Source organism: Mus caroli, chromosome 10, assembly GCF_900094665.2.
Source record: "Mus caroli chromosome 10, CAROLI_EIJ_v1.1, whole genome shotgun sequence".
NCBI lineage: Eukaryota > Metazoa > Chordata > Mammalia > Rodentia > Muridae > Mus > Mus caroli.
Window position 1 is genome coordinate 72,359,209 of NC_034579.1, and position 27,739 is coordinate 72,386,947.

General features: G+C 49.5%; 1 protein-coding gene across 3 annotated transcripts in view; it reads right to left on the minus strand.

Annotated features, from left to right (window-relative positions):
- Agpat3 (1-acylglycerol-3-phosphate O-acyltransferase 3) overlaps positions 1 to 27,739 on the minus strand; it is an 85,478-nt gene that overhangs the window by 51,204 nt on the left and 6,535 nt on the right. For 2 of the 3 annotated variants that reach the window (XM_021173644.2, XM_021173640.2), the window contains one exon: positions 10,928 to 10,988. The gene's annotated coding sequence lies outside the window, so the exon portion shown is untranslated. Of the gene's footprint in view, positions 1 to 10,927; positions 10,989 to 19,678; positions 19,742 to 27,739 lie in introns of those variants that run through there. The other variant, XM_029482247.1, reaches the window with a different exon arrangement.

Below are 27,739 nucleotides of genomic sequence, written 5' to 3' on the forward strand. Positions count from 1 at the left end.
CCCCAACCTTGTTCCAGTTGCTGACAGCACTCAGTCTTGCCAGCCCAGGCTCCAAGCAGTGAGTCCAGTGTGGCTAAACAATGAGCCACCCCCACCCCCCAAAGCATTGTGATGGTTCTGCTCTGGCCCATGGGTATAGTTACTGTTTTGGTAACCTGTAGCTTTGGGGTGGCTCTTCTTTCACTGTTCCTGCCTGACAAACAATACTAATGGGCTTTCTATGTTGTCTACATGCTGTATATACTCCTAAGCTAATCTGTCCAGCCAGGGAGAAAAACCAGCCTTCTGTAGAGAGCAATTTCCAGGGACAAAGAGAGACCCTGTCTCAAGTGCACACACATACACACACACACACACACACACACGCACACTGAACTCATGGTGCTGGCTTGCAGCTCTGCAGAGAGGCCCAGGGCCCTCCCTAGCATGGGAGAGGGAGACTGCCTACCTACTGAGGTTAATTGTAGGACAGGGCAGTGAGGCTACCCCACCCACCTCTCCTGCTGGCCACTGGATGTACATTCTAGGGTCTGCCAAGATGGCCGTGTAGCTTTAAGAACCCAGGAACAGTTCTTTCTTGGTCCCTCACGCCATGGTTTCATTGACTCCCCCCAGCACCCTGTGCTCCCGGGGGCTGGTGTGCAGCTCTGCCTTCTGAACCCAAGCCAGGCCTTGTCACCGCTGCTCCTCAGGGTGCTGCACACCCTGTCCCACCATTACCTCAGCCATGATAGGCATCAACACCTGGTACCTGATTGTGAAATGGTGGGGCTGTGGATGACTCTGGGTAAAACTGCCTAATGGACCTCTCACGTTCTCTCTCTCTCTCTCTCTCTCTCTCTCTCTCTCTCTCTCTCTCTCTCTCTCTCTTTCTCTCTGTGTGTGTGTGTGTGTGTGTGTGTGTGTGTCTCCCCTTCTCTCCCCTCCTCTCTCCTCCCCTTTCCATATCCCATTCCTATGGCTTGGCTTCCACAGTTCAAAACTGCAATGCAAAATCCCAGGTGTAAACAATTTATATTTTAAATTATTTCTTTTGTAACACACTGTATTCCTTGTCCTAGTTTCTGAGTGGTTGTGTTAGCTACTGTTTGTCTCTTTGTGCACATAATCTTTAAATTCAAGTGCACCACGGGCAAGCTAGCAACACATCCATAGGGTTTGAGCACACCTGTGGCTCCGGTATTCATCGGGATGGAACCAAGGGTGAGGCAGGACTGAGCTTTTGCAGACAAGAATCTTAACTTTCCCCTCACACCAATCTAGAGCCTGTGGCCCTGCAGGAAGAGCTAGCACCTTATTAGACAAGGGGTATGCACTCGCACTCCTAAGACAAGCCCACACTTGAGAGCGCTACTGTCAGGTGTGAAGTGATTCACCTGCAGCTGACACCCCTTGGTACCCAGGGTCCCCTCCCAACTCCCAGTTTGGCAACGTGGGGGCAGACAGAATCCCAGGGCTTCTCCACTCTGTGCAGCAGAAATGCATCTTCTTAGAACTAACCCCGAGCCCACCGCACCCCCAACCCACCTCAGCATTCTCTCTCTCCTAAAGATGTGGGTAATTTTGCAGCATAAAAACACACTCTGCTGAAGGACCTGCAGGTCCGAGTTCATTCCAACACCTGGGCATCTGCGGATAAAGTGGACGCCAGGGCCATGATTCCGGCCCTAATTAGCCACAGTGAATGGACACCCCTCCCTCAAGCCCACTCTGGCTGATGGTGGTCCAAGAGAAATACTGGCTCATCATAGACAGCAAGTGACACCCCATGGGTGTGTTTCTGCAAGCATGAGACTGGTTAGTTACCCAGTGCTGGTTACCCAAGAACTCATTTCACAACCGTGGGAATGGAGCTGTGAGGGAGCTGTGCAGGCAAGAACATCCCTCGGGATATCAGCAACACCCAGTACCCATCCAAACCACAGCAGCGATGCTGTAAGCCTAAACTCAGCACTCTCCTGTGAGCAGAGGAGGGCGCTACCCTAGAGGTATGTGCCATCTGTCTAACACACTCAACACACCAGCTCAGCTGGGTGAGCACAGAGAGATGCTGGGAACTGCCAGGCTGCTTGCCACTCATCCTGTGCCAATCAAACCCAGAGTCTTAGTGTAGCCTCACTGCCTTCCGAGGGTGAAGTGGCTATGCACGTCTAGAAGCCACCATGCTGAGATCCGGGCTCTGTCGTCTCCTTTACTAGGTGGCATCTGTCTGCACATAAGAGATAGGCACTCAGGGAAGTCCCACTGCCGTGGCAGTAGCAACAATAGGCATCCCAAAGGATGCATCCAAAGGAGGCCAGCAAGCCATCAGAGGCAAGTGTTACTCACCCAAATTTTTGAGAGAACTGCTTTGGAACTTGGGCAATGAAGAACCACAGGCCCAGAAGTCAGACTAGAGGAGGACACTCATCTAGCGCCAGGGTGGAGGCAGGGGATCTGGAGAGGGCCAGCAGGGTCTAAGAGATGCCCCTGTGACTCCCCTTCAGTTGGTGTGGATATTGGAGCACAGTCACCCTTACCTGTGTCAGCAGGCAGGTCCCCAGCAGAGCTGTAGGTGGCTCAGAAGTACCAGGAGGCAGACTGGGCTGGCTTTTATCCCCAGTGCTGGGAGGAGCTGGACCCAGGCCCTGACACCTGATCACACCTGACAGGATTCTGGACCAGAGACAGAGCAGGGGTGTGGCCTGGAGTAAGAGTCCAGCCAGACTCCTGCCCACATCCACCAAGGACCTACGTGTGCCCACAGAAAAGGTCCTTATCTAAGTGCCCAGAATGAAGTCTGAGTCTGGCTAGCCCCGCCACTTAATTAGAATCACTGAAACAGCTACAAAAATCCAAACACGTGGCTCCACATGAAAGGTAGAGGATAATCAGGAACAGAAAATGCCTTTTCTCCACAGCTCAGTGAAGGACAGAGGGTGCTTCACAAGCCTTCCCCCACCTAAGCCCACTTTCCCTTGCTTCCCGACCATTAGCTGTGTCTAGGAAAGTCACGGCTCATCAGCACTTAACAACGTGGCCTCTTAAGCAGGCAGGCACTAAGTGGGGGTTTAAGGTGAACAAGTTAAAAGGAAAAAGTCAAGTGTGACTGGACCACACGTGAACCAGCAGTGGGAGACAACAATCCTGAGGCTTGGAGACCACAAGGAAAGACAGAAATAGAAGCAAGCAGGCCTAGGGACAGCTGCCCACTCTCAGTCCTCCTTGCCACAGGGAGTGCTCTTAGAAGGGGATCCTGCTTCTCAAGGTGCAGACACTGGGCTGTAAGATGAGAAACAAGTGCGTTTTGGTCTTAGTCCTCAGTTCTTCATGGCCTGACAGTGCAGCTCCTTATTACTGAGTCATAGTTTGGAAGTTCCTAATTAGCTCTTCCAGTCATGCCCCGACACACTAATGAGCTATCAACTATAGCCTTGGGCTGGGGTGGTGACTGGAGAGGCCCTGTGACAAGGGGACTGAAGACCTGACAGAAGAGAAAGTGGGGAATAGCCTTGAAGGAACTGGCACAGGAAACAATTTCCTGAACAGAACACTGATAGCTCAGGCACTAAGATTGACAATTGGTAAATGGGGCCCCATGGAACCAAGAAGCCTCTGCAAAGCAAAGGACACCATCAATAGGACAGAACAGCAGCCTATAGAATGGGAAGATCTTCACCAACCCCACATCTTACAGAGGGCTAATATCCAAAATACATAAAGAACTCAAGAAACTAGACATCAACAAACCAAACAATCCAATTAGAAAATGGGGTACCAATCTAAACAGAATTCTCAATAGAGGAATCTCCAATGGCTTAGCAACACTTAAAGAAATGTTCAGCATCCTTAGCCATCTGGGGACTACAAATCAAAACTATTTTGAGATTCCATCTTATTATACCTGTGAGAGCAGCTAAGATCAATAAGGCAGGTCACGCTGGCCAGGGATGGAGCAAGGGGAACACTCCTCCATTGCTGGTGGGAGTGCAAACTTGTAGAGCCATGATGAAAATCAATATGGCAGTTTTTCAGAAAATTGGGAATTGATCTACCTTAAGACCCAGCTATACTACTCTTGGGCATATACCCAAAGGACACTCCATCCTACCACAAGGACATTTGTTCAAGTATGTTCACAGTGGCTTTATTCATAATAACCAGAAACTGGAAACAGCCTACATGTCCCTCTTCTGAAGAATGGATAAAGAAAATGAAATATATTCACACAATGGAGTATCATTCAGCTGTGTTACATCATAAAATTTACATAAAAATGACATCATGAAATTTATAGGCAAATGAAAAAAATTTAGAGTGAGGTAACCCAGACCCAGAAAGACAAACATGGCGTGTGCTCACTTATAGTGAATATTAGCTGCTAATAAAGGATAATCACGCTGTAATCTACACACTGAGAGAGGCTGAGTAACACGAAGGGCTCTGAGGAGTGAAGTGGGGGTGGGGACGGATGCATAGAGCTCCCTGGGAAGGAGAAATAGAACAGATTTTGCAGGCAGACTGGGAAGCAGGGATGGGACTAGGTAGGGGGTGGAGGGAGAGAGTACAAGGAGAAGCAGCTGGAATTGAGGGGACAATCTGGAAACCTAGTGCAGTGAAAACTCCCTGGAATCAACGAGGGTGACCCTAGTGAGGACTCCTAGGATACAGAGTCTAAACCAGTCATCTTCTGTAACCAAGCAAGGCTTCCCGTGGTGGGGCTAGGATGGCAACACAGCAACAAAACCTTCCACCCACATTCTGTCCTCCCTTAAGATCTGCTGTGGCCATGGTGGCGCAGAGCTCCTGGGAGTGACCAAGCAATGGCTGCTCTCATTAGAAGCCCACACCACAAGAGGGAGCCCTTGCCTGGGGTTGGATAGGCCAGAGACCTAGGACAAAATAGGACCAAAACAAAAAGGAAGGAAGCAGGGAGGAAGGGAGGGAGGGAAAAATTAATGAAACGACCCCTAATCATGTTCAGAAATCCTCAGAGCTCAGTGCTAGTCCCATCAGAGAGGCTGCCTCCAGCAGCTGATGGGAGAGAATGCTGAGACCAAGCAGCCACACATTAGGCGAAAAGAGCACAGGTCACAGGTCTCCATCCAGTCCCTCCCCAGGGAGCTCAGGGAACCCTTGGAAGAGGGGGAGGGGAACTGTGGGAACCTGAGGGATTGAGGAGCTTGGGCAGTGGAGCCGGCAGCACTCTGAGGTGACAGCTGTCTGTCCATGATTAGCTCTGAGGACATGGAATGAATTCATGACATTTCTTCTGCGTGAACACAGGACAGCAGCCTAACCGTTCAAACCTACTTTCAGATTAGACAGTGGTGCGGCAGTCAATCCATAACATTCCATATATGTATTATGATAAGTCATCTGAGCTGACACTTCTACTCTGCCATCTGCCAGAGGCATCTGTGCCCCAGTCAGCAAATTACCGAGAGGAGAGACAGCAAGTGCCAGGATCAAGAGAGGCCCTTTGGAAAGGTCTGCCTCAGCCAGGAGCAGATAAGACAGCCTACAGATTGGCCCCAGCCTTATGCAACAAGCCAAAGGACCATCAAAGCTGCTGTGTCCAGGACATGGGAAGGTGAACTACAGCAAATACATTAATGTTACTACTGACAACAAAAGCTAAAGGGAGAGAAGGGACAGCACGGCTCAATGAGATGTGAGGAAAAGCCACCTGCCACAGAGACTTGTGTTCTGGACCCATCCGCAGCCATTGTGCTAAGGAGGGACAGGAGGAAGAACTGGTAAGGCAGTCTCAGCATGCAGGAGGCTGAGGCCGGTGGATCACTGCTGTTCACTTTAAACAGAGATCAGAAGAGAGACAAATAAAGAGGAGTACCTCAGTGGCAGTGCTGGGTGGTTTCAGGAAGTCCGAGATGTTCTTAAGGCCAGAATAAGAAACAAAGCTTCCCATGAGGCCTTGCTCATGTGAGTCCAGATCGACACACTCTCTGTGCACGCACCTGTGCACACAGCCTTTTCCTCTGGGCTCCACGCTGCCCCCAAGTCTCTCCCAGGTGTCTGCATAGCAGCTAGCACACCTCATATAGGAAAAATATCTTCCCTCCAGGAGGACAGTGAAGTGTGGAAATGCAGGGTGGCCTCCACACACTAGCACCTGCCTTACAGTCTGTGCTGAAGCCACACACTTCTCCATGTCCCTTGTGTTCCTGTGGGCTCAGCTCCTGATTCCAGCTCACACTGGGTGAACAGGGGAAAGGCAAGGCCCACGCCAATGGGGATGACCCGGACTCATCGCAGATGTCACCTCCCAGAGTTTTACCCAGAGCCCCATTCCATACAAAGCTGGCCCAGCCTAGAGGTGTGCTAGCACTGTAGAGACCAGGTTCAGATGTAGCCTCAGCTTACTACGTGATGAACAGAACCTAGCAGATGGTAGCTATAAGACAGACCCAGGACACTCAATAGTGCAATCATGATGGAGGCGGGGGTGCATCTGGCCTGGCCAGCAGAGGGCTGCAGGAGACCTTGCTGATGGACACTGTCCACACAGGTCAGAAGCGCCAGAGAGGTGCACATGTGCAGCCCTTTACCTGTGTTCTACACATGGGACCATGGTGCAGGTAACAGACAGTCCTCAGTGGAAAGGTGTCAGAGGCCAGATCACTCTCCTCCTGCAGCCATTTGTCACCAGAGAAACTTACAAACAGCACCAGCTGGTGGGACAGGTGCAGAGAGCCAGCTCTATATAACATGGAAGGCAAAGTCCACTTCCATGGAGGCAGCTTACTGGGGCAGCCTGCAGGGTTGTAAGGGCCAAGTCTCCCAAGTTAGTTGAACAGGTGGCCTCTGGCCCTAGCTGGCCCTCATGGGAAGATGAGCAAGCTAGCTCAACACTGCTCTCTAAACCAGAGATATGGGTCAAGCCCATTCCAGTTAACCTCCCTGAGCCATCCCAGAGCCCACAGGCATAGGTATGAGTGAGAGCATGCCCAAATAAACACACACTTCAGGACATTAGTAAAACAAGAAGGCCTTTCAGTTGTTGTTTTAAGACAGAGCTTCTCAGGCTGGAGAGATGGCTCAGTGGTTAAGAGTACTAACTGCTCTTCTAGAGGTTCTGAGTTCAATTCCTAGCAGCCACACGGTGGCTCACAACCGTCTGTAATGGGATCAGATGCCCTCTTCTAGTGTATCTGAAGACAGCCACAGTGTATAAATAAAATAAATAAATAAAAAAAAAAGACAGAGCTTCTCTGAACAGCCCTGGCTGTCCTGGAATGTGTTATGTAGACCAGGCTGGCCTTGAACGTGGAGAACCACTTGCCTCTGCCTCCCAAGCACCAGGATTAAAGGGGCGTGCTGCCATACCATTGCCTGGCAAGAAGAGCTTTTATAAAAGGAGGCAGGTCTGTGCAAACTGACAGCTAGAATCCAGCTATAGAAGCTGTCCCACAGAACTGCAGTTAGTAACTGTTTGGTTATCTTTTTAAAAATCTGTTTGCTTGCTTGAAACAAGGTAAAACCTAACCCAAGTCCAGGCTGTTCTCAAACTTGACACGGAACAGGAGAAGACCTTGATCTCCTGACCCTCCTGCTTCAGCCTCCCCAGTGCTGTGATAACTGGCACGGTCATCATGCTGGTGTATGCAGTGTTTGGGGGTCACTCCCAAGGCTTTATACATGCTGGGTGAGCACTCTACTGACACAGGCTGCTCGTGTGTTCCTCCTGGGAGCTTTCTGTGAGTTTTGGAAGATTAACTACAAGCCACTCTAGGTTGGCGCATCCTCCCGGAAGAGTGAAATCCTAGACAGAGTAAGGAACACAGCTTTATTTATTATACTTCATTCTGGTTCCATCTTTCCAAGCATATGCTACTTCTATAATTAAATTTTAAGTGTTGAGAACAAAGTTAACTCACATCAGGCTCCTACCTTTGTGTCTGCATGGCAGCAGCCTACCCACCCACCCTGCACCGATAAGACTCAGCTCTTCTTTCAAGAAAGTGCCTCCCTTTGCAGGATGTCTGCCATTACCAGACAGCCTGCCAGGGTGATGTCTGTGCCCTTTGCTCTCCCCTCACACAACCCCTTCAGAAGACAAAGATAATCTCCACCCAGCACAGCGAGACACAGTGAACCCTTCTGTAGCCTTCACCTATCTCCCCTTCTCTGCTCCTGCAGGGCACCCTGGGCCTCCAGCATCCACCCAGCACCTGCTCACTTCCTGCAATCTCAGACTTTGTCTGTAACCTTTGTCACCAGGGCAACACACCTGGGCTACAGGACTCACGTGACCGGAGAGAGGATTGTCCCCAATTGTTCCGAGAGACACAATTGAGAGCCTGCACCTCTGAAGATTCCTGCTCGATTCCCAACCTGGCTGAAAACAACCTGAGCTTGACATTTAGGCCTTGCTGGGAAGTAGCTCTGCCTGGTATAGACTCAGATGGGGCTCCCCTCAGGGCTGGCCACACTTCTGGAGTCTTCTGTGTCCCTGGGTGACCACACACAGACACACAGACACACACACACTGCCTCCTATCCCCCACCCCCTCCCAACTCCTAATTTGGCTGGCAAATCCCTTTTGGCCAATTATTTTATGCTGTTAGGTAAGGTCTCCTGCACACCCTAGAGAGTCTCAGCAAGGCCCAGAACTTCACAGTACTTCCCCCTACTGCAGGGCTCTCCGAATGTCCCGTCCTCCAGCACCCCACACTGTGCTGTGACCCCGGAGCATGCACCTTTCCAGATGTTTACTAGCTATTTGAATGGCTAGTAATAATAAAAAAATTTATTATTTTTTTCTGAAGATTTATTTATGTATATGAGTCCACTGCAGCTGTCTTCAGACACATCAGAAGAGGGCATCGGATTACAGGTGGTTCTGAGCCACCATGTGGTTGCTGGGAATTGAATTCAGGACCTCTGGAAGAGCAGTCAGTGCTCTTAACTGCTAAGCCAACTCTCCAGCCTCATTTATTATTTTTTTATATTTATATTTATTTTGGGGTGTTGCATGCCATAGCATGTATGCGGTGGTCAAAGGACAACACACAGGAGTCAGTTCTTCCCTTCTGCCATGTTTCCTGTGGTCAGACTCAGTTGTCCAGCTCATAAGGAAGTGATAAGAATCACTGACACGACTTACTGGCCCTTGCAAGCTTTCAAGAGATGCCAGTTGTAGGAAGAATGTGTTACTATAAATTTCAACATTAGCAGTGGGATAATCTGTGAGCTGTTCCTGTCTTGCCTCTCATGAAGAGTCGAGCATCAGTGGGCTGTGTGCACTGAGCTGACCCCCGATCCAGTTTAGGCCTCACTCCTAGCTTCCCAGGTCCACCAATGTCCAACATCAGGCACTTCTCCCACCTCATTTCCCAGCCCTCAGATGTGATACAACCAGAGTCCATGTCCCCATGGTGAGGTACACTCAGTGCCTCTCACAACTTACTTTCTACAGAGCTCTGCCAAGCAGCTGTCTACCCCTGCCCCCAGACTCAGAAGGGTCACAACATCTGCACTGTCCCATCTGGGCAATCTCTGGCCACACATACAATTAGCCATGGTGGTACCTGACTTTAGAATCTCTGTGTCTTTGGTGAGGAGTACTGGTTCTCGAGAATGTAGTTCTGTGTAAGCAAAGTATTCACTTTGCAGAAACACCAAGAGCGTGAGTGTGTGTGTGTGTGTGTGTGTGTGTGTGTGTGTGTGTGTGTGTGTACCTGGAGAAGGACTGCCCAGAGCGCCAGTCAGTCAGAACTGCTGTGGGTACCCTATGAGACTAGCTATCCAACTGGGGAACAAAGGAAAAGTTAGATACTGTCTTCAGGAAATCATAACTAAAAACAGAAAAAGTGTGAGACTAGAATTTGGTTGCTACAATCCTAGATCTATTTTGGACTAAAGAGGGAGGGCTTATGCCAGGATTTCACTCTGCAGTCCATACAGGCCCAAACCACATGATGCTCCTGCCACAGCCTCCCAAGTGCCGGGATAATAGAAATGTATTATTGCAAAGGCCTAGCTCCTACTTATTCAAAATGTGTTTGTTGTCGTAAATAAAATAGTGGGTTTCAGAATACTCTTGGATACAATTTTGTCCCAGAAAGTTAAACTACCCACCCACTGCCTGCCAAGAACTGGGACATTGACCTAAACCATGATCCTGCAGTCTGAACCAAGGGATCTGCATGACAGACAGCACCCACTCTACAGATATCTTCTGGGTCATGGAGGAAAGGCAGGAAGCCACCTGATCCAGGTTTGACCATGAAGGATGAGCCTGTGGTTCAAGCTCCTTCATTAAAAGGCTCTGGGGATGGCATGAAACTCCAAAGGATGGGGGCATGGGAATAGGCAGAGATGTCCCACCCCTGTCACATAGAAGGCTAGGCTCTATTCTCAGGCCTTGTGACCCAGAACCCACTGTCGGACTGACCCAGCTAATACCCACCAACATCAGCCCCCGTGGCCTTCAGAAGGAGATGCACCTGCTCTGTTTCTATCAGGAAGAAACTCTGACCCCAGGACCACAAGCTTTCAGGTCCCGTAAGTGGCTATCAGCTGGTCTCAAGGAGGCTGCTGTGCTTCCAGGGCCATTCTGTTGAGGGGATTGCATGTGAGAGCTGTGTCCTGGTAGCCACCCTGGCTCACCAACATCCTAGCTCACCAGCTCTTCACTGGTCACACACACATATATATGACACATATAGATGCCTCCTGACCATAGAGGGCATAAAAATGCATGCCCTTTAAGAAAATCAGCAGGCATCTTAAGGCCTGGCCATGCCCAGGGCTCAGATTGTCCCAGTATCCCTATCTAACCTAGGTATGAACTGGGGTCAAAGATCTTCCACTACCAGGAGTTGGCTTTGTCACACAGGGGACCCACACCTAAGCTGTGCCCAGGACACACATAGAGACATGCAGAAACAAACTCATGAAACCCACCATGCCCTCTTCACTTACCAAGGCACAGGCTAGCAGGGCCAGGCGATGGCTGTCCTCAAGGGTGTCCGACCTGCAGGGCCTAGAAGAAGAGGACATGGTCATGAATGTGGCATACAGGGCTTAGGAGAGGCATTTCCCTCAAAGCAGGCAAACAGCGGTAGGCAAGAACTTCACTAGGGACTCAAGCCAATCCGAGGATCATGCCCCTGGAGTTCAGGAAGTTGAGCCTGCACTTCCATTGTATAGCAGGAGGTTCGCAGATGACTCATAAGTGAACAAACCCAGAGACAGGCACCAGTTACATTCCAGGACACCAGGGACCACTGCAGAGACCTGCAGGTCCCTAAGCAATGGAACTGGGCTGCTGCATCTGCCAGAACAGAACAGCCTCCCTCTGCCAGGGGCTGTCCTACCCAGAGCCACTGCCCAGCTTGTGTGCATGATGGCGCATCTCCCCACTCTACACACCGGGCTCCTCTGGCCCGTTAGCCCTGCCATGCCACACCACACCCCAGCCCTTAAGGATCACTTTGCCAAAACGTCCATTTTAAACTGTGGCAAACCCTGCACAAGACTGACCATCTTGAGCATGTCTGAGGCACGTATGCATGGCTGTGAAGCCATTGGTACTCTCCACCCACAGAGCTTTCCCATCTTCCCAGATGGATACCCAGCCTCTCCCATAAGCTAGCAGCCGAGCCCTCAGTACCCAGGATGCTCTCTGTCTTCACACTAGAAACCCTAGCAACTCCATGTAAGTGGAGTCACACAATCGCTCTTTCTGGGTGGGGTCTCTCTCTTCAGGCCAAAGACCATTCTGCTGGGTGGGTGCAGCAGAGCAAGTGTCTGTGTCCCTACCCCACCATGACAGTGCAGACAGCAGTGTCTTTGACAGTGATCGGGTCTTGAGTCTTAGTGTCCTCAAGAGAAGAGAACAGGCTCCAAACTCATGATCCTCCTGCCTCGACCTCCCTAGTGCTGGGATTAGAGGCTCATGCCACCCTGCCTGGCCACTTTCCAGTATTTTAGGCTGCCTCTACACTATCATTGGGCCACATACTCCTGAGGAAAATCCATTCCACTACCAGCTCTGCCCCTCTGTAGTGACAGGAGCCCACCAGCGTGGGTGCAGCAGCTCACTTGGGACGTGGCACTGTGGACTGCCTTGCTTCTTCAGAGTAGGGTTTGGTGAGTTTCTTGGATTTAAATTTTCACCAAACTTGGAAAAATTCAAGGCCTTGCTTTTTCCCAGCATGGGAGATCTTTATGTTCTTTCCCACTCGACACAGTCCCACTGATGTCTTCTTTGTCTTTTGTGCTTTTCAAAGCATCCTGTCTTTGAATATACTGATCTCTTCTGCACCCTTTAACTGACCAAATCAATCCCAGCCAGGATGGTTTATTTTTACCTCTAAAATGTGTGTGTGTGTGTGTGTGTGTACACTCCAGAAGACAACCTTAAGTGTCAACTTCAGAAATGGTACCCACTAGGGCTGGAGAGATAGCTCAGTGGTTTAGAGCACTGGTTGCTCTTCCCTAAGACATCAAGTTCAATTCCAAGCATGCACATGGTAGCTGACAATCATGTGTTAAATCCAGTTCTAAGGGATCCGACACCTTCTTCTAGGCCTTGCAGGCACTAGGCACATGGTGTACAAGCATGCATGCAGGCAGAACACACACACACACACACACACACCACACACATACATAATAAAATAAACTTAAAACAGTTGAGGACAGTGTACCTTTACTATAATCACCACCAGGGGGTCAGTCAGAAGCAGGTAAATCTCTTTGACTTCAAGACCTGTCTGGTCTAGAGCAAGTTCTAGGCTAGCCAAGGCTACATTGTGACACACTGTCTCAGAAAAGAAACAGAAACAAAGAAACAAAAAAAGAAAGAAAGAAAGAAAGAAAAACAAAGAAAGAAACAACGAAACAAAAGAAACACCACTCACCTCCTTTGAAACAAGGTCTCTCATTAGCTTGAAACCTCACAGTCCAGCCAGTCTGGCTGGCACCTGTATCCCTCTGATCCCCTCATCTCTGCCTCCCAAATCTTTCATTATGGCAACACCACCATGCCCAGCAGTTTTATGTGGGTTCCAGAGACTGAAGTTCAGGTTCTTTTTTTGGGGGGGGGGGTTCGAGACAGGGTTTCTCTGTATAGCCCTGGCTGTCCTGGAACTCACTCTGTAGACCAGGCTGGCCTCGAACTCAGAAATCCGCCTGCCTCTGCCTCCCGAGTGCTGGGATTAAAGGCGTGCGCCACCACGCCTGCTAGTTCAGGTTCTCATATACAAGTCTAGAGACAGACAAACTCAAGCCCCAGTTCCATTAAAAATAATAATAATAAAAATAAAACAAAATGAAATAAAAGAAAATAAAAACTGCACATAGAAGAGAAAGTGGGAAGGCTGAGTACAGATGTCTGCAGCCTCAGCCTTAGGAGGCAGAGGCAGGAAAGGTTACGAGGGCAGAAGCCAGCCAGGGCGACAGAGCAAGAGCTGGTCTCCTGACCAACTACTAAGGACAAGAGACATATGGCTACTGTAAATAAGACAGAGTTAGCTACACAGCGGCATGTTAGGAGATGGAACTGATTGTGACAGATGGTCCTCAGGCTCTTGAGTCTTCCCAAACACTGAAGCCATGCTTAGTTTTGCCTTTTGGTAAGTAAGGCTTCCATCACGGCAGGGGACAGGGTACAAACCACAAACGGAAAAAAATGTGATGGTCATTCAGAAATTATGTAAAGGGCTGGTGTGAAGCTGGGGGGAGGGGGGCTCTAAATTATCTTGTCAAGCCGAGCATGGCGACACATACCTTGAATCCCAGCAGAAGCAGAGGCAGGTGGATCTCTGTGGTGTTAGCCTGATCTACATTTGGAGTCCCAGGATAGTCAGGGCTACACAGTGAGACCAAAAATAAAAGTAAAATAAAAATTTTCAGACATTAAGATGATCAATTTTCAATTGAAAAGGCTCTCTCTCCATGTGCAGATGTCAGGCCGTGTTCTGCTCTAAGTGACTCCAGACTGTACAGAGTGGCCTTCCAAAGAGACAGGAAGACTTCATTTCAGAAGCAGCTTTGACTCCATTTTGAGGGAGGATGATGACTGCCCCTGAGTGAACCCCGAAACTGTACCCAATAGGTATTCAGCAGACTGATAAATAACTTATTTCTAAGAACAGAAAGAATGCCACCCTATAAGTTGTTGAGGTGAATTGAGCCTATAGGGGCCCAGGGAAATATTAAAATCATAGCAGAAAACCAAGCCCAAAAACTTACTGAACATACCAGACTAAGGAAAGTGCCTCTCCCTTACTTGGACTCCATAAAATGAGTGACACCTAACAGCCCCTTGCAAAGCTATCATGTGATACCTTGTATGGGCATCAAGGACCAAGGACTGTTATATCTGTTTATCACAAAATATAGGCCAGCCTGGGCTACATAGGGAGTTCTGGGCTAGCCTGATCTACATAGAGATACTCTACTCCACCTGCTTTCACCCTTCAAAATTTTTTTTTCAAAAAAAGAAGGGAGCTGGAGAGATCACTCAATGGTTAAGAGCACTTACTGTTCTTACAGAGGACCCATATTTAGTTCCCAACACCCACCTGGTGCTCACAACCATCCATATGCTCACATAAAGCACACATACATACATGCAGGCAAAACACTCACATGCATTAAATAAATAAATCTGATTTAAAAAATGTAAGACTCAAAAAGAAACTGTAGTCATGATTGAGCCTCTTCTTAGGAACTAGAAAAGCAAGTTGGGAGTCAGACACCAGCAGTCCAAAGAAAAAGTTACCCAAGCTCAAAGAGCCCCGGCAGACCCTGCGAACAAACATCCAGAGCAGGAGCCCAGCGTCTCAAACTCTCTCAAGACATGAAGAAAAATAGAAAAACAGAAGTAGGAGAGGCCCGTTCCCTGCACACTTGAGGCTAGTCTAATCTTCTCATTATTTAAAAAAGGGGAGTGGGGCTGGAGGGAGAGATAAAGAGCTGTTGCTACTGGAAAATCCCTCAGTTGTCATGTGTGCCCATAGACAGAGCCTCAGGAAGATTAGCGAGTAGCTCATCAAAGAGTACGGCTAGGCTAGGTCTCCACGGGAAAGCCGGAGTGCTGAACAGTAATCAGCAATCAAAGGGAAGCAGCCTGATTGGTTAAGATGGTAACATCATTTATAGACATGGTTTAAAAAGCCAAAATGAGCATGGACATCAGCAATACAAACCCTGAGGTTAGCAAGGCCACTGTGCAGGATGACCTGTAAATGTGTGGTGTCCCATCCTGAAAATCATCGTTACCATCACCATCACCATTATCATCATCACCACCACCACCACCATCATCACCATGACCACCACCATCATCACCACCACCATCACCATCATAAGTTAAAACCTTTAGAAACACGAGGAATAGAAGAAAATGTCCTCAACTTGATAAAGAAGCTAAACACAAAGCAAACCAATCCAGTGTGACTCATATAACACAAGCACTCAGAAACTGAGGCAGGAGGACTGAGATAACCTACAAACAGATCTCTAAGTCAGCAAGATGCTGGATGAATAGTGACAGACATTCCTGAATCAGTTCAACTCAGCCATCACAGTAAGAAGTACAGAGCACGTTCAACAAGACACATCCTGCAGAAAAGTCTCTCAGACAGTTAGTGTCTAAGACTTTCTTCTCTAATCTCTGTGTCTCTGTCTCTTCTCTGTCTCTGTCTGTGTTTCTCTCTCTCTCTCTCTCTCTCTGTGTGTGTGTGTGTGTGTGTGTGTGTGTGTGTGTACACACGTGCCACCCACCTCCTTTGACCCAGGATCTCTCACTGGCCTGGGGCTCACTGATTAACTAGCACGGGCTGGCCAGTGAGCCTCAGGATCCTTGTGTCTGCTTCCCCCATCCCTGCCAGTGCTGGGGTCCCATCTCCACACCTGTTTCTCTAAGTGGGTCCTCATGTTTGCAAGGTTGAGTCATCCTGGCAGCACCCTTCTTTTAGTCTTCTGAGACATAGTCTCAGGTAGCTCAGGTTGACCTCAAATTTGCTATGTAGCCAAGGCTGGCCTTGATCTCATCATATTCCTGGTTCAGCCTTCCAAATCCTGGGATTACAAGGTATGAGCCGACACACTTGGCTCTCCAGCTTTCTTGAGAAAAACCTTTTTTAAAAGTTCTGTAGAGTTGAAGCTATAGTAACAAACATCTGGGTATGAGTATCTAGTTTAAATTTAGCATTTTGCCAAATGAGTTTTTGCACACACACGTGTGTTCTTTCCTGAGCTGTGTAAGGGCACAGCTTGACTCTCCTAGAAGTACATTGTTCACTAGTACAGCACAGTGCACACATGGAGGACGAAACAGCTCACCCAGCATCTCTCTCAAGGTTCACTCCTGACACCTGGTTGCTTCGCCAGGCCCCTTCTGTTGGGAGTTGAGAGTGGCACTTGAGAGTGGCACTTGTACAGGGAAGACAGTAAGAACCTTTGGCTCATGGGTGGCACAGTCTGCTGTGAGCCCTCCAGAGCCATGGGCAGTAAGGAGCAAGCAAGGCAGCTGTGCTGGCAAAACTCATTCTCAGCATTTTTGAGGGAAAGGAAAGCTCTGTCCTGACTGTCAGCTCTGAATGATTGGTGGTGATTGAGGGCAGGGAGAGCTGAGCAGAAACAAATGACAAATCATTAAGTTATTCCAGCACTCAAGGACGGCCTACAGCTCTCTGCCCCTCAGTGACCAGCACACGACCTCCTAGCCTAGTACTGGAACCACCCAAAGCCACTGGGAAAATAGGCTGAGCCAGGAAAAGGTCCCCGAGCAGTGAGCCAGATAAGCTAGGTCTTGGCAGGACGGGACCTTGTGGCCACAGCTTGCTGCAATTAGAAAGACATGCTCCACCGAGCAGAAAGTGAGTCTTAGCGTCCTGATACAGAGTCCTGATACTCTTGATCAGCTTTTTCACTGACAAGCATTACCCAATGCCTAATGACCAGATCCCTCCAGGACATGGAAAAGGGGGAAAGATTTGTATCGGGAGAACCAAAGGACCAAAGAAAAGCGCCAGGAACCAGGGATGGACATATGACTTGGCCCAGCTCTATAGTTGGTTAAGACTGCCAAACTCTACTGAGTTGAAAACAGGGACCAGCCGGGCGTGGTGGCGCACGCCTTTAATCCCAGCACTCGGGAGGCAGAGGCAGGCGGATTTCTGAGTTCGAGGCCAACCTGGTCTACAAAGTGAGTTCCAGGACAGCCAGAGCTACACAGAGAAACCCTGTCTCGAAAAATCAACAAAAAAAAAAGAAAAAGAAAGAAAGAAAGAAAGAAAGAAAGAAAGAAAGAAAGAAAGAAAGAAAGAAAACAGGGACCAGCCCATGCTTCTGGAACAGATCCTGCCATGGGGTCTAGCCTCTAAAGTTGCACAGGGCACCTGCTTTTCAGCAGGACAGGCACTAGGACCCTCCACCCAAGCCTCGGGCACAGGAAGCCTGGCTGGGGAGCCCAGGGCTGTGGAAGAAGACATATGAACCTGGGTCTCTGGGCTGAGACCGCTTACTGAATGCCTCAGAGTGCTTCATGACCACCCTTGAGAAGCCAGAGTCCAGCTTAGAGGTGTGCCTCACTCACCACTGATGTCACAACCACACCGTCCAGGCTCATTCCCTATCTTTTCATGTACCTGTGCAATGAAGCCCACATAAAGAAGGGATGTCCCAACTCAGGGCCTCACATGGAAAGGAGAGGCAGCACCTTCTCAGATGCAGGCAGACATGGACTGGAGAAAGGGGCAGGGTGACAGCTGCCTGGCTTTCATTCTGATCTGAGTGTTAACAACCCAGGCATCACATTAGGACTTTGCCACCTTAGGGTCCCCAGAAACAGAGTTGGCAGGCAGAACCAGGAAGGTTCCTCCTGTAACCCATCCAGATGTGCACACCACCAAATGTAACCTAGGGATCATGTTCAACTGCTGGCTCCTGATACACTAGGGATGGTCCTGGAGGGGGCATCCATTGCTACAGTGAAGGGACACACTGCTACCTCCTGAGGGGGCCTCACATGACACCAACTCTTAGAGCTCAGAACCCAGCAGGCAGGAAGATGAAGTCTGCCCTGACCACCTCGCCAGGGATAGTAACTACCCTCTCCTCAGCCCTTCCAGGCAGCTTGAGCAGGAGGGGACCATTCTGCTCCCAGCCTGGATACGCCCAAGAATCGGGCATAGAGATGGGTGCCACTTTAAAATCCTAGTACAGCATGTCAAATCTATGTCCAGAGGAAGTGTCCTGGAGCATGCTACACATGGATCCAGCTTCAAGTCTGGGCCTGAGGGGAGGTCAGGATTCAACACCTTACACACGCATGGTCAACCAGAAAACTGCCACCCATCTTCATAATTCACTGCACACACAATGCTACACTGTGGAGGTGTATGACAGAGAGATATGCAGAACCTTAGTGCTCTGGCTTCTCAGAACTAGAAAATGAATGAAAAGGAAAACCCACAGCAGCACCCAGGGCTGTTCCTTTACACACCAGTGGAATGGACAGAGACTGGCATGGCGGGCCAGGTCTGGGCGGACAGTCTGGAGGCTTCACCTGCTCTGTGCTCTCCACACAGAAGAGCCCATCACACTAATAACATGGGAGAGTGGAGGAAGCTTCTGGGTCCACCCACTGGTCACACCACAGGGTTTCGTGCACCCCTCATGGTCTAACCTGATAACCACCTCAGTGAGCGAGTGAGCCTCGGGAAGAGAGCCGCAGAGATGGTACGCAGCTGTGATGGCACACCCAGTGTGTGCAGGAATGTACAGGAGATCATCCTAACCTAGGTAAGATAAAGGAAGTCCAGCAGAAAGAGAGAATCCGGGGTAAGACAGGGAAATGTCACTAGTGAGACAAAGGGAGACAGCAGGACCCAGCAAAGCCCGAAGGGAAACTGAGGGGCAAGAACAGATATAGACATGTATGTATGTGTATATGTACGTGGGTATGCATGCATATATGTGTGTATAATGTACATATACATATATGTGTATATATATGTTTGTGTGTGTGTGTGTACCAGTGTATATGTGTATGTGTGTGTGTGCCTGAGTGTATGTCTGTGCATCAGGTGGATGGAGGAGCCCACAGAGGTCAAAAGAAGTGTCAGATCCTCTGGAACTGGAGTTAGAGTTGGTTAAGCTGCCATGTGGGGTGCTGGGAACTGAATCTGGGTCTTCTGCAGAAGCAGCCACTGTCCTTAACCACTGAGCATCTCTCTAGCCCCACCCCCACTTTTGAGACAGGATCTCCCACTAGCCCAGAGCTTATTAAGTAGGCAAGCCATCTGGTCAGTGATCCCAGGGACCCACCCGTCTCTGCCTCACCAGAGCTAGGATTACAAACAGATGCCACAATGCCTGCCTCCTTTACATGGGTTCTAGCATTATTAACCGAGTCATCCATCAGCTCTAAAACCCCACATACCCATCTTTTTAGAGCTGCATTTGAATTACTATTTGTCCCCTTTAAAGATCCATGTTCAGGGGCCTGGACAGTCTGCTCAGTGGTTGAGAGCATCCAAGTTCAGCTCCCAGAACCCATATCAGGTGTCTCACAACCACCTGCAAACCCAGTTCCAGGGTACCCAACACCTTCTTCTGGTTTCCTCCAGCATACACATAAGTAGTGCCCACACACGTGCTCGTGCACACTCACACACATCTCTTTTTTTAAATGCTAACAGCCAAAGTGGCACATACCTGTAATCCCAGTTCTTAGCTGCCTGGAGCAGGCATAAATAGGAAATCACAACTTCAGGACCAGCCTGGGCTAACCCGTGTCTAAAATAAAATAAAAACAACAGTATCTAGCTATCATTGATGTGTGTTCATTATAGATAGTATGTGTACAGTTCTTCAGCTGTCAAAAACTCCATTGAAAAAAAACAAACAAAAAAACCCAACTAACATTGTAGCCTTGCCTTCTGACATCAAGCTGATGAAAATCAAGATTTAAGAAAATTCAGAGGCACTGTGCAGCCATGTCCCCTAGTAGTTAGGAGCCCTACTCAATGACAAGCTGAGAAAGAAAGGCCTTCCTAGCCTTAACTCCCTGGAATGTGTGTCCTGTCCTCCACAGGCAGACAGGATGCAGTTCCCCCGAGACAGCTGAGTCATTTGGCACACTTAAGTGCACTGTTCCATTGGAGGCTTGTCGCTGTTTAATTCCCCTGGGATCACACAGATTCCCCACCACATTTGTGTTTCTTCACCCTCCCTGGCAATCCCATGTCCACTTCCCCTTTGTAAGTCTACAACAGCTGTGGCTCATTTCCACCCCTGGCTCTAGTCAGGAGCACAGGGAGATTCATACCCACAAATTGTGCAGGGACTGTAGACACGCTCGCTCAACATGTGTGCAGAGCATCCTGGAGAGACAGATCAGTGGCACAGCCCTTGCCTTTCAAGAGTGAGGGCCTGAATTCAGACCCCCAGGACCCACATATACAGATTGGGTGAAGGGTGTGTGTCTTTAATCCTAGAGAGATGCTGGGATGAGAGGTAGAGACAGGCAGATCCCTCAACAGCCAGCTAGCTTGGCATGTGACCTGAGAGTCACAGAGGAATAAGAAATCTTAGAATGAGCCAGGTGTGGTAGCGCACACCTTTAATCCCAGTGCTAGGGAGGCAGAGGCAGGAGGATCTCTGTGAGTCTGAAACTACCTTCAAACTACAGGATAACCAGGGGTACTAAGGAGACCCTGAAAAGAAAAGAAGGAAAAGAAAAGAAGAGAAGAGAAGAGAAGAGAAGAAGAGAAGAGAAGAGAAGAGAAGAGAAGAGAAGAGAAGAGAAGAGAAGAGAAGAGAAGAGAAGAGAAGAGAAAAAAGGAAAGGAAATTTTAAAGGGGAGGAAAGAAATCTTAAAATGCTTAGGGCTGAATAAGGAACACCCCATATATAAGATGGAACAGGGAAGAGAAAAACGACAGAAGAGCCAAGAGGGGTAGAAAGCCAGAGCATCAAGACAATGCTAAAAGCCATGCTTGAGGACTCAGCCAGTAAGTGCCTGACAGGAAAGCACGGGGACCTTGGACCTGAGTTTGGTTCCCAGAACCCCATAAAAATTTAAATGTGGTGGCGTGCACTTGAAATCCCATCACTGTGAAAGTGGAGATGGAAGGACCATGTCTTGTGCTCCAGGTCCAGTGAGAGGCCCTGCCTCAAACAACAGGTGGATGGCTCCTGAAGTGAATAGATCTCTCTGTGTGTCTCTCTGTCCCTGTCTCATGACACGTGTGCGCACACACAAACACACACACACACACACACAGAGTTAAGTTTCAACTTCAGCCTAGCAGGAGGATATGTGGAAACACCTGAATATGGAGAAAAGAGAAGGGTGCATGCAGGCTGAGTGACTGAAAAAGCAGACCTGACGACAAAGGCCAAAGAAGCTGCCAGTCTCTTTGGAGAGGCAAGTCTGCCCCTGAGAGAGAGGAACCGGGATGAAGAGGGGACCGGCAGCCAGATGAAGCACAGGATTTCTCTGTGTAGCCCTGGCTGTCCTGGATCTTGCTCTGTAGACCAGGCTGGCCTTGAACTCAGAGAGATCCTCTCACCTCTGCCTCCTGAGTGCTAGGATTAAAGGCGGGCGCCACTCCTGGCTGATGCACGGGATTATGCAGTGAGGAGACAGAATGGCTCTGCACCTCGGTCCTGATGACACTGCCACGGGGACACGCTTTGCTCCCTGTCCTCTCCTCCCCAGCACTGGCCCTGGTGCCGGATGCTCGGCTCCCCATGCGCAGAACCTGGCACGTCCCTGAAGGTAGAGGACGAAGGGTCACTCAGCCTAGGCGCCTGTAAGTACTGAAATGTAATAACCTCAAGATAACATCATGGCGACTCCTGTTTTCTAAATCCTGGCTCGCTCTTCCTCCCCGCGCCTGTCTCTCTATCTTTGTCCTCTTTCCCCCGCTGCCCCCTCCATGGGCTGGTGAAAATGAGCAAGGTACCCTGTTAGCATGAACCGAAAAGCTGACTCCTGGTGGCAGCTACACAGGAATCTGGAGCCAGCTCCTGCCTACAGAGACCTTCACAGAAGACAGTAGCCACCTGGCGCCATGCTGCTCATCGTGAGGAGAAACGAGTCTGAGTAACCCCGAGTGACACCCCAACCTCAGGCCCACAGGAAAGGTGAGATGCCGTGGAGCCCAATGTGTGGGGTAGCTGCTGCCATAGAAGGAGATAATGGAGGCTCAGGAAAACGATGCGTCACCCAACAGGGCCAGGGGATCTGGACTCACTGCAGATATGGAGCAAGGATGTTAAAACATATCTTCCAAAAATCCAAGGGCTAAGAGGATGGCTCAGCTGGTACATATAAGATCCTGAACTTGGTCCCCACCACCCATGTAAGACATCAGACTGTAACTGTAACCTTAATACTGGGAGGCAAGGGTGGGCGGAGCCCTAAGACTTGATAGACAAACCACCTAGCAAATCAGGGAGCTCCAGGTTCAGGGAAAGACTGTCTCCAAAACAGAAGATGTAGAGCAAAAGAGAAAGACATCTGACACTAGCCTCTAGCTTCCACACACATGCACGCCTACATACACACATGGACGAAAATGTGCATGCACACAACATTTAAAAACAAGGCCCAGACTAAGAGCCTCTTTAAGGAACATTTTCTCCAACCTCACACAAACTCTCTGTCTTACCTGCTTTTCTATCACTGTGATCTAAAAAATAAAATAAAATAAAACCACCATGACAACTTACAGAGAAAGAAGGGTTTATTTGGGTCTTATGGTTCCAGAGGAATAAGAACCCATGACCGGAGCTGGTGAGATGGCTCAGTGGGTAAGAGCACCCGACTGCTCTTCCGAAGGTCCAGAGTTCAAATCCCAGCAACCACATGGTGGCTCACAACCATCCGTAACAAGATCTGGCTCCCTCTTCTGGAGTGTCTGAAGACAGCTACAGTGTACTTACATATAATAAATAAATAAATCTTTAAAAAAAAAAAAAAAAAGAACCCATGACCATCATGGTGGGTGGGGAGTGAGGCAGCAGTTAGGCAGGCATGGCACTGGAGCAGCAGCTGAGAGCTCAGGTCTCACTCCACATGCAGGAAGCAAAGAGCATACTGGGGATGCCACAAGGCTTCTGAAACCTAAAACCCACCCCTACCTACACACCTCCAACAGGCCACACCTCCTAATCCTTCCCAAACAGATCTGAACCGAGTCCACATTTTCAAATGCTGGAGACTTCTGGGAAATGTCTCCTCCAAACCCTCACTCTTTCACCCATAGAAAGAGGACCCTACCTACGTCAGACCTATAATTAGTACAACCTAGATTCTGAATCACAAGGAAGATGCAGGAAACGGGGAGTGGGGTGGGGGTAGACTTGCTTCCAAACAGACACAAAGAGTTCCAAACAAACTTTAACAAATCTACAGGAGACTGCTAACACATCATAAATATGCCTCATAGGGCTGGAGAGATGGCTCAGCAATTAAGAGCACTGACTACTCTCCCAGAGGTCCTGAGTTCAAATCCCAGCAACCACATGGCGGCTCACACCATCTGTAATGAGATCTGATGCCCTCTTCTGGTGTGTCTGAAGACAGCTACAATGTACTTATATATAACAAATAAATTTAAATAAATGAATAAATAAATATGCCTCATGGCCAACTAGAGAAGCTGGGTGGTCCTGGTAAAGCAAGAAATTCAGCGGATAGTTCACCCAGAGACCAGGGAGAAGGGGGTCCCGTGCCTGCACCGGTTCAGCAGGAGAGTCTCAGAAAGAAGAGAAGAAAGGAAAACCTCTGGGACAGGGTCATGCTATGTACCCCAAGCTGGCCCAAAACTCACTATCCTGCCTCAGCCTTCTCCTGCCATATGATAAGCAAGCCCTATGGTCCATAGAGCCACCTCCTCTCTCCCACGCATCCCACCCCACCCGAACTCTCATCCTGCCTGTCCCCGGAGCTGAACCTGGGGACTCTTCCTCGGCACACAGCCAACACAGCCCCTGTGGACGACCTGCAGAGTCACCCTGTGACCCTCTGCCCCCTTCACCTCAGGGCCTCCTGGGGTTAAGGTGTCCAGCCCAGGGATGTGAAATCCACTCTAAGAGAGTGGCCATCAGTGCACTTGACTTCAGCCACAGCCTTTGAGATGCCCTGGTCTCCATGCGCTCAGTACCTGGAGAAGGCTTCTCAGGACTCCATCTGTATTGCCCAACACAATCTTACATCATTTCCCAAGTCCAGGAAGCCCTGGGGATTTGAATGTGTAAAGCAAGCACTGACCTGTACCCTAGCCAAACTAAGAACAGGCTCTTCTTCCCTCTGTCCCAGTCATAAGCTGGTTCCCCTCTGTGTCTAACACCCCCAATAACCTGTGCACACTGGTCACCTCCAGCATGCTGGCACACCTGCAACCTCATGTGGGAAGGCGATTCCCTAAGATCCTGCTGTGAGCTTTATCCCTAAAAGGATGCCGGGCCCCACATGTTCAAAGCTCAACGTTGGACATCACCTGCCCCTGAGGAGTGTTAGCAAGCCACATGCTTTCTGTCCCTTGAGGTCAAGCCTCCCTCCTCTGCCCTCTCTGAGCCTCCAATCTCAGGGAGCCCAGAGAGGCCCCTCAATGCAGCCTGCTCCCCCTCCAGCAGAGTGTGCTGATCATGAGTCAGGAGAGCGGTCAGACAGGTCTAGCTTTTTGTTATATTTTCTGGGATCTCTCTTTGACACTGCTAACTTCTTCAACTCTCCTGTCACTCCTGATTCAAGAACAACATGTAGACAGGTGACACATCTTAAGTGTGCAGCTCACAACTTGAGCACACGGTGAGCCAGCTCTGAGGTCATGAGCTAAGTCTGCTGGTCCGTGTGAAGCTGCCTGAGCACCCTGCCTTTGAGGCCACAAGCCTGCCAGAGTGTGGTCCCTGAGTGGTACCAAGCAGCACACACACGGCTCTTCCTCACAGCTCTTCCTCCCTTGTCCTTAGTGTGTGTGTGTGTGTGTGTGTGCGTGTGTATGTGTTATCCATGTGCCACAACATGGAGGTCAGGGGACGACAACTTTCAGGAGTCAGCTCTCTCCTTTCATATGTGGGTGGTAAGGATCAAACTCAGGTCCCTGGGCTTGGCAGCAGACTCCTTTACCTGCTGAGCCCTCTCACCGGCCCCTCACTCCTCTTCTTCACAGCTATTGCCTTGACTTATCCGCTGTGTGAACATGGTACTCTCTGTCATCCATTCACAGGCTACCTGAAGCTGAGCTGTGGGGCATCCTGAACAAAGTTTTTAGCACAGGAGTCTGCCTCTTCCCCTCCCTTTCTTCCCCTACCCCCGCCACCGTGTTACACACCCTGGTGCCTCCTTTAGAGCCATTATGCCATTATTAAACCAAGTGAGGTCCTTAACACAGGGCACCTTTGCATTACTCCTTTGTCACTGCAACAGTGGAGCCACCTACAGGAGGACAGACACTTTGGGGCAGGGGTTCAGGAGTCCCAGGCCCCATGTCCTTAGCAGTGTCATGGTGGTGGGACCACATGAAGGAAAGCTCTTCATCACTTCCCGGCAGACAGGAAGCAAAACAAGAGGGGCAAGAGAGGAGCTAGGGGAGAAGTGACTAAGAGCATGCCTCCAGGGACCTATGTCCCCTCAGCAGGCAGCACTTCCTACCTGTTACCACCCACCCAACAACCCCGCTGCATTATCCGCGCATCTAGGCACTGACCCGCGCTGATTGCTCAGGATCGATTTGTCTTTGGAAATCATAGACAAAAATCACAGACACGCCCAGAGTTGGGCTTTTCTAATGGTGTAGGTGATTATCAATTCCATTGAGCTGACAGAATTAACTATCAGAACTATGATACCATGACAGCGATCTGACCACCGAAAGGGTATCTCAGAGGCTAACAAGGAGGTAGATCTTACAGGGCGGGTACACTGATCTGGAGTGGGATGGGGGATGGTGCGACTTCAGCACAGTGTCCACAACAGTACCCAACTTCAGATCGACAAACTATCCATTTGTGGGGGTGGGGTTAATATCTTGGACTAAGTAGCTACAACCACAAAAACATGCTTCACAGTATGTGAGTGTGTGTGTGTGTGTGCGCACACACACACAAGCTACTCTTCCATTTTCAATGACAACAGGAATTTTTAGAGTACTACAGCACTCTATAAACAGTTTTTGAACACTTCAGCTGTGTCTCCTAAAGGGAGCACAGTAGATACATATCCGGGCCAACACTGTCTCCCCACAGTTTCTGTAGGTTCCAAGGGGCCTGGGCCAGGCACAGTGACTGTCCACGGCATGCGGCAGGTGGCCTCGGACAGCCTAGCCACCCTGGTGAGGTACTCCAGCACCGGCCCTGCTTTCATTTCTGCATCTCACAATGGCAGGCCTTCGCTTCTGATCTCCTTGATGTCCTTTCAGTTTCTCTGCATGGTTCACTCTCACCTCCTCTGTTCTGAGGAGCAGGAATGGGAAGGTTGAAAATGAAGCAGTGTTGCTTGAACTCACAGCACGGAGGGAAATTAGGATAACTTCTTAAACTCAGGGATGCCCATTACTGTCCATTCAGCACCATCCCAAGGCCCTGAGCCAGGCAGATGTTGCGGATGTATGCAGAAGATTCCAAACCAACAAGCAAACAAGGGATGGCTAGGTGACCAGCCATGACATCAATACCCAATGGTCACCTGCATACAGTGTAACTCCAGCAAGGGGCCAGTAATATAAAGAGTGCGTTTTTAAAGCGTTGTTTTCCAAAACAACAAAGATAATAAGGGCACCCGGGAATAAGGCCACAGGGCATGGACCATTACAGCATTCACCAGAAGGATGCTCTACAGAGACAGAGGATAGAGAGTGGAAAGGGGACTTAAAGCCACCACAGGAACATGTGGAGTGCACAGTGCCCAGGCTCATGCAAGACACAGCCCAGAAAAGAAAGACAATATTTGATTAAAGTTAAAATATCTGCTCCTTAAAATAAAATGAAATAAAAAGATGAACTCAAGCAGGAAAGGGAACCATGAGCAAGGACACTGATAGGCATCCAGAGAACCCAAGAAAGCACAGATAGAAAACCAGGCAGGAGTCAAATGTAAGCAAAGGTCACACCAGCAGACAGCAGAGGAGGAGCAGAAACATCACAGAGGAGAAAGAGCAGCCAGCCGAGGAGCACACAGGGAACACACAGTGGGAGAAACAGGGAGAGCACACAGCAGGAGCACACCAGTGGGCATACACAGAGGAGCACACAATGGGAGTACACAAGGGAAGCACACAGGGGGAACATAGTGGGAGTACACAAGGAGAACACAAGGTGGAAGCACACAGGGGGAGCACACAGTGGGAGCACACAGGGGGAACACAAGGTGGGAGCACACAGGGGGAACACATAAGAAGAGTATATAGAGGGAACACATTGGGAGGGGCACAGGGGAAGCCTACACACAATGGTGGAGGGGGAGAAACAGAGGAATATACAAGGGAAACACACAAAACTTAGACGTGGGGGCCTCTGATGCAGGGAGCCCATATCACAAGCACAGCATTCCACAACATTCTATTTGCAAAGGGCAATGGGCACCATGTGCCCAAGAGTGTAAAGTCAGTCTTGAGCTCACTGACCCATCCGAGGCATTGAGATTGGGTGCTGAATGGCCACACACATTTGCACAGGACATGTGTATAGAGCTAGCTTAAGGGACAAGAACCTGGGGCTGGTGAGATGGCTCAGTGGGTAAGAGCACCCGACTGCTCTTCCGAAGGT